At 57.5% G+C, this 6,772-nt stretch overlaps 1 long non-coding RNA gene across 1 annotated transcript; it reads left to right on the top strand.

Annotated features, from left to right (window-relative positions):
• The first annotated feature begins 10 nt into the window (after nucleotides 1-10).
• Nucleotides 11-4,387, top strand: LOC107196110. Its single transcript, XR_001517439.2, has 3 exons — nucleotides 11-2,319; nucleotides 2,471-2,530; nucleotides 2,956-4,387. It is a non-coding gene; the product is annotated as an uncharacterized LOC107196110 (long non-coding RNA).
• The last annotated feature ends 2,385 nt before the right edge of the window (nucleotides 4,388-6,772 follow it).

Below are 6,772 nucleotides of genomic sequence, written 5' to 3' on the forward strand. Positions count from 1 at the left end.
AGCTCCCTGGGGGTCGGGGGCTGGGAGGCAGCCAGATCTGGGAGCCTGGGGCTGTGTCAGCTCAGCTCTGTCCACCCGCACCCCACTTGCTGGGCGTCTGGGGGAAGGAGTCCCACCCTCTGAGGAGAATAGGTGACAAAGGAGCCTACATTGGAGGGCTGTGTCCAGGCCCGCCGTCCAGTCCCTTTTAACGGGTGTGTGTGACAGAGGCTCACACAGAGACTTGAACTTACTTTTGTGACATTTTTGTGTGTTTGTCTTTTAGTTGTCTTATTTTTCTGTAGTTTTTTTTTTTTCTTGCTTTTATGGGGTGGTGGTTCTGCCCAATGCGGGCGTTCCATTTTTCTCCTTAATAGGTCGGCATTTATACTGTGAACACCTAACTTAACTGGCCTTACACCTTCATCTGGACAGCTCAAGGACTTCTGGTGGCCCGAGCCCCAATTCAGCCTTCTCCAAGCTAAGTGCCTGCTTACCAAGTACCTTAACTGTCAGTTTTGCGAAATACTGCATACCACACGCTATTATATTTAATTTTTGATTTTTAAGTTTCACTGTATTGATTTATTCATGACCTAGTTCCTTCTCTTTCAGAGGCTCTAATTCTCATTCTGTTATCATTCAGGTGTCCAGGGGCCCGGCTCTGTTATGTCTGCATGGGTCATGGCAGCTGGCAGGACATTGTTTTTCTCAAACAGTCACTTCTTGGGCTCTTCTTAGGCTTTTTCCCTTAGAACTTGACTTTGTCGAATCCTCTGAAACACCTTAGAAGGTTCGTTGGGATTGCAGGGGCTCAAGGACAGGTTTGAGGGACGGGTTCCTGGCCTGCCGCGCACTCACGAAGGCCTCTTTCATTAGAGCTTGGTAATCTGCATGCAGGTCTTGCTCATTTTTGTTAGATTTATCCCCGGAAACCATATCATTTTTGACTGGCGTTGTGAAAGGTTACTGTTGTTTAATGTAATATACTCCGGGAAGAATGTATAAATCAAAGTCCACACTCGGATGATTTAACGCATTTAGTAAGTCTGCAGAGTTGGGCTTAGAGCCTTCTCTCCTGGAAAGCTGGTTCCTGCTCAGCTGCACTGAATGTGTGAAAAGGTCACATACCAGGTGACGGGGGGGACACCAGACCTGGTTGGTGAACACTCGGCGGAGTAGACGGGTGTCGATACTGTATTGTACACCAGAAATTTGTGAAATCTTGTTAACCAACGTTACCTCAATTAAAACATTTTTTTAAATAAAGATTAACAAGCTCTGGGGATTCTAGCTAATAAAAAACAAAGCAAAACAAACCCTATCTCTTGGCAAAGTGCTGGAACACCCCGTGGGGATTGTGCCCTCCACAGCCTGTCAATCTGGCGAAGCAGGTGCTCGTGCCATAGATGAATCACCTGGGAGAAAACCGCTAAAATTCTTCATTTTCAAGTCCGGCCAGTGAAGCTCCCTGTACAACACCCCAAACCTCCTGGTTTCCACTATTCTCGCAAAGAGCCAGGACCCTGGAAAAGGAAAGTCACAGACGTAAGCCCTGCGGGTGCCCTCAGCCCCACAGCCACCCTCCTTGGTGTCCTCCCAGTGGCCGGTGACGCCTCCGAGGGCTGCAGGGCCCCTGCTCGCCCCTTGTCTTCATCGGCTCCGAGGTGAGTCTCTGTCCTGTTGGTGGCACCAGGGCCACAGTCAGTCACTCCCCTGCTGTAAAGCAGCCCATGCTTCAGAGCCCAAATTCGGGGGTCCCTGAGACTGTGCCCTTGTGTCCAGGCCCTTGGGAGGCACCCCCTTTCTTCCAGCTCCCCCGCCTACCCATTTCGTGAGCCCAGACTCCCAGAGGGTCGATGGATGTCTGTCTCCCAAAGGGGGAAGTAACCTGCGGTCTGAGGGGAGCGTTGAACAGGAGGATCAAGTGACTGCCAGCATCTTCATCTGCTCCCCTCCCAACAGCACTGCAGCCCAGTCTGGGAGCACTGACCACTGGGAGCACTGACCACCGGGTCAGCCGCCACCTCTTCGTGGGCAAAACCTTCCACTGACGCTGGCAGCGTCCACAGGTCACCTCCTGTCAAGATTCACACCGACCCTTCGAAAGCTCCTCCTGGAGCAGATATCTCGCGGGAGGTCCTCGGGGCACCGTGCCCATGGCAGATGACTCCAAGACTAGGAGATGCACCCTGAATTAGTCCTGGTGACACCTGTTTCACCTGTGAGAAAGCCAAGCACCCAGGGTGGCCGTTCATCCGGGACCTCCGCGTGGCGACACCGTCATCCCTTGATACCATCCCCAACCCTCAGGTGCTGCTGGCATTCACTCTGTGGGAAGTAAGTTCTTCCCTGTGACCGATTCGTGCTGCACGGTCGGCAGAATTCCATGGGGGACGTGGGGGACGTGGGCGACGTGGCGCCCGTGCCGTCACAGGGAAGGTGAGGGGCCAGGTTTTCCCATCCCCATGTTTCTGCTCTGGTGTCACAGGAAGAACCGGACACCGTGACCTGTGAGCTAGGGAGAGTCATGAACCCGCTGGCTGTGCAGGTGACGCTCCAACCCCTGTCCCTTTGGTGCATGAAGAGGGCGGGGCGCCTGGGGTTCCAGCCCCAGGCATGGGGACCACCCGCAAAGTGACTGGGTACACAGCTCGCTCCTCTCTTCTCTGGCATAGGAGAGGCCCCGGGTCTCAAGCCAGCAGCCGTCCAGGCAGTGAGCCTGGCCCCGTCTCCCGGGTGAGGCTGGCTCAGCGCCCGGGAGAGGACGGGCCATGTCGGCACTGTGAGGGGTGGGCCTGGGCCACTCCCCAGGGCTCTCTGAGGTGTCCTCTTGATGCCAGGGCTTTTATCAAGGAAATCAAATCTGTCAGTCGAAAACTACCAATAAAAACTGTCCTATGTTTTGCGTGGTGTCAGCCAGATTTTTCTGGTGAAAACAACAGAAAAAGGACAAAAGTCCTACCCTCCCCCCAGAAGTTACTGAAACATGGCACAAGGTGGATGCATCTCAAAAGCGTCGCATGCCGGAGGCCAGAGCAGGCTCGAAACCACTTACCACGCGGACCTATACGAGTCTAGAGGAGGCACAAATGACCCATGGTGCTGGAATCAGATCAGTGGTGACCCGGGGCCAGGGGCCAGGGCGGTGGCTGGGAAGGTCCATGGGAGAACTTTTTGGGGGTGATGGAAATGTTCTTTATTTTAATTATGGTGTTTGTTTTGTGGGTGCAAACGTCTATCAATACTTACCACACTCTAAATGGCTGCATTTTATTCTTTGTGAATTGTACCACAGTAAATTGCTTTTTAGGAATATCAAAGATAAACCTAACGATCTTCTTTTAGCCTCGATTAAAATGAAAAGAAGCCACCCACACAGAGCCATCACAGAAGACTAGGGAAGGATGGTTTTATGGACCCCACAGCCTTGAGAATCCGAAGTGCTGGGTTACTGATTACTCTCCTGTGAGATAAGGGTGAGCGAGGCCGAGGCGAGAACGGCGCAGCCAGGAGCGCCGGGGCAAAAGGCTGTCCTCGCCCGCGTCTCTTTCTGCTCGGGCGGTTCCCAGGGAGCACTTCCTGGGCCATTAGAGCAGAAACCGGTTAATTTCCCGGTGGCCACACAAGCTGTGCCCTAATCTATGACACGAAGTCTCCTGCGGAAGACAGGGCTGGAGTTCGGAGGGCGAAACCGAACCCTGCCCGTGAGACTCATCGCGACCCCAACGGCGTGCTGAGGGTGACTCCGGCGGCTCGCGTCTCTCTTGGGCGCCGCACAGGCGCCAGTGGCGAGGCCCAGGGGCGTTTCCATCTTTCCTTCTGCTCCGTCCACTGTCAAGTCAATTCTCAGAAAGTCCTTCATACAAACGCCAAAGCTAGAGAGCTGCGTGTGTCCCCAGCGGGGCGGACGTGAAGCACAGACAGCGCTGCCTGGATGTTGGTGTCACCGGGGCTGGACGGACTGCCCCCCCCACATCCATCCCGCAACCACAGCCCTTCTTCTATGACCCCGCGACTAGCCGGCACCGCCGCGACTGAAACATGTGCGGGATTAATAACAGAAGCGTCACGCAGTTTGGAGTGGGGGGCCACCTGTAGGGGGCGCGCCTCGCCCCACCACTCACGTCAATCACCCCAAACCGGAAGGGACTGCTCTCCGCCTCCAGCAGGCGGGAGGAGGAGCTCCGCCTCCTGGCAACCTCTCGGCCAATAAGAAGCCGCGACATTTCCAACCTCCCGTTTCCCGCAACCGGCTGTTTACAACAACCCCGCCCACCTCCCCTCTTTACTCTGTAAAAGGTTCCCCTCCTTTGTTCTCGTGGCCACTTAGAGTCACCATGTCCAGAATTATAATTCTCCATGGTTCCCAAATAAACTCATTTTGTTGGAAAAATATCTTGTTTTTTGTTTAAAGTCAACACCACATTTCCCAGCCTCCCTCACCTAAGTTCTAGGCAACAGGATGCGAGCAAATGTGGCAAGAGCCACTTCCAGGAAGTGTCCTGGAAGGAAAGGACCCAAGCCCTAGCTGGCCTCTTGTTCCTCGCTGTTGGCTGAATGTAGACTTGATGGTTGGATCCTGATTGCCATTCGGAGCCATGTAAGCGAAAGGCCCACCTAGCGGGACAATATCTGAGGAACCTACACCCCAAGCCACACAGCAGCCCAGGCTCACCGACTGCAGCTTCTCTGATGAGAAATACATTCTGTCTTGTTTACACCGCCGCTGTTTGAATTTTGTCATGTCTCTTTAGGAAGCTGATGGTAGGTTTTGAACTCAGTTGCCTTGGGTATTCTTGTCCACAGGGTACCAACAGAGGGTTTATCCACTGGGGAAATGCATATTGTGGGTAAAGCTGGTCTTCAGGCTCCATCTCTGAGCGGACAAGTCTTCAAATCAAGTGAGTTCTTCTCCTGCACATACTCAGAACAGGTGCTTCCGTTGGAATCGGGTGGGGTGGGGTGGCAGCCGGAAGAGTCTGCAACGCCAGTGCAATTCCACGGGGCCATCAGAGCCTTGCCCATCCCTGGCCCCCTCTGCTGAGGCTCTAGGCTCTGTAGGGTGATCTGGTAGCACCCCGCGACTGGCTCTGATGATCCTGAGGGATGGATGTGGTCTGTGTCCTGAGTGGGACATGTGGCGGCCATGTCCGCAGAGCTGTGATGGATCCTGTGTCCTGCTCACCGTTCACTCGCGGCCCCAGGATCCTGAAACGTCCTCTCTTCCCCATTCAAACAAAAAGGAGACCAGCACGTCACCGCCACCTGCTCGATGACGACTGCGATGTTACATGCCCAGGCCTCAGTGTGGATCTCCTTCTGGGGACTTCAGAAGCCAGGAGCTGCTATGGGGTCAACACCCCGCCTTTCCTCAGACACGCTGAAGGTGCTGCTGGCCGCACTGCAGGGGGCCTCTACAACAGCCCTTCCACAGGTGCCCCCATGTTCTGGTCCCATCCCACCCCTCCAAGCCCCACAGATTGGCAGGGTTGCAAGTTCGGCCACACTGCTCAGGGCCCGCTGGGCGTTTTCTCCGAGGTCATCCAAAGGGGACCTGGGCAGACCCGGGAATCTCCACATCCTTTCTGGCTTTCTCCCTCTGGGCATCTTGCACCTTCACCCTGTCCTCACGCAGTAAAGCCAGCTCTGGTGGCTGCAGCCCGAACTCCCCAGTCAGATGGCCTGGCTGGTCCTGGCCGACACTGGCCTTGGCCTGCTCAGTCCCATCCGAAAGGCTTTCCATCCCTAACGCACCCCCAACCCCGGCCAAGGCTCCTGCTGCTAGCCTGCCCCTACCCACCGCCTGGGGGCAAAGGGCCCTCCCCAGCTCACCTGGGTCGCTCAGTCGGCCAATCGGCCAACCCCCCGACGTGCCTTGGCCACCTTCCAGGAGACTTGTACTGGGCTCCAGATCCGGCAACGGTGGAGCAGGGTGCTAGCCGGAGGACTCCGGCCCCGTCGCCCGCAGCAGGCGGAAGAGGGGGCGCCTGCGCGCAGCGAAGTGCGGGCGGGGGTCGTGCCAGCCTCAGACCACCGGGACCCTGGACGTAGTGCCGGCCGCGGCCGCTGGGCGGCAGCACAGCCCATGCCGCGCGGTCTTAGGCTGGCGCCCCTAACCCGGGTCCGAGCCTCGCCTGGGGTCAGCTACCCCGAGACACGCCATCCGAAAGCCCCCTCCACCCGCTGCCGCCATCCCCACTCGTAGAACTCACTTCGAGATGGGGGGGGCCAGGTCCGGGTACCCGGCAAGGGGAGTCCCAGGGCCCAAAACCCAGGCTCTCAGGGAACCCTCCGTCCCCAGCCCTCGTCGCCCCTCGGACGCCCAGTGCGCGGCAGTCAGGGTCCCGGTCTCCGGCTGAGCGCCGCCTCCACGCCGCCCACCCCCTGTCTCGCCGAGGCCCCGAGTCTCCGGGGCCGCCTCTAGGGGGCTCCCCGCACCGTACCCGCCTCCGGAGTCCAACTACCCAGTCCTGGGGTCGGGCAAGGGTGCCCGACAGTTGTCTCCGCTCAGACCCCCACCCGCGTAGGGCGCACTCGAGCTCCGCGCGCAGCGGCGTCCGGTGGGTGCTGGAGGGGCGGTTAGAAGTGCGAGTCCCAGGCTGCGACCACAGAACGGAGACGACAGCTGGTCTCTACCTCTCGCACCGCGCGCGGGTGGGTGTTCGGGGCGGGATGCGAGTAAGGGCGGCGGGGCGGCCCCCTGTGCCCGCGCCCCGCGCACTTTCCGGGTGCGCCGGCGGCCCCGCCCCACCGGCCCTGAATGGCCCCCGCTGGCTTTGAATACAAAGAT

The sequence above is a fragment of the Pteropus alecto genome, unplaced genomic scaffold, assembly GCF_000325575.1.
Source record: "Pteropus alecto unplaced genomic scaffold, ASM32557v1 scaffold67, whole genome shotgun sequence".
NCBI lineage: Eukaryota > Metazoa > Chordata > Mammalia > Chiroptera > Pteropodidae > Pteropus > Pteropus alecto.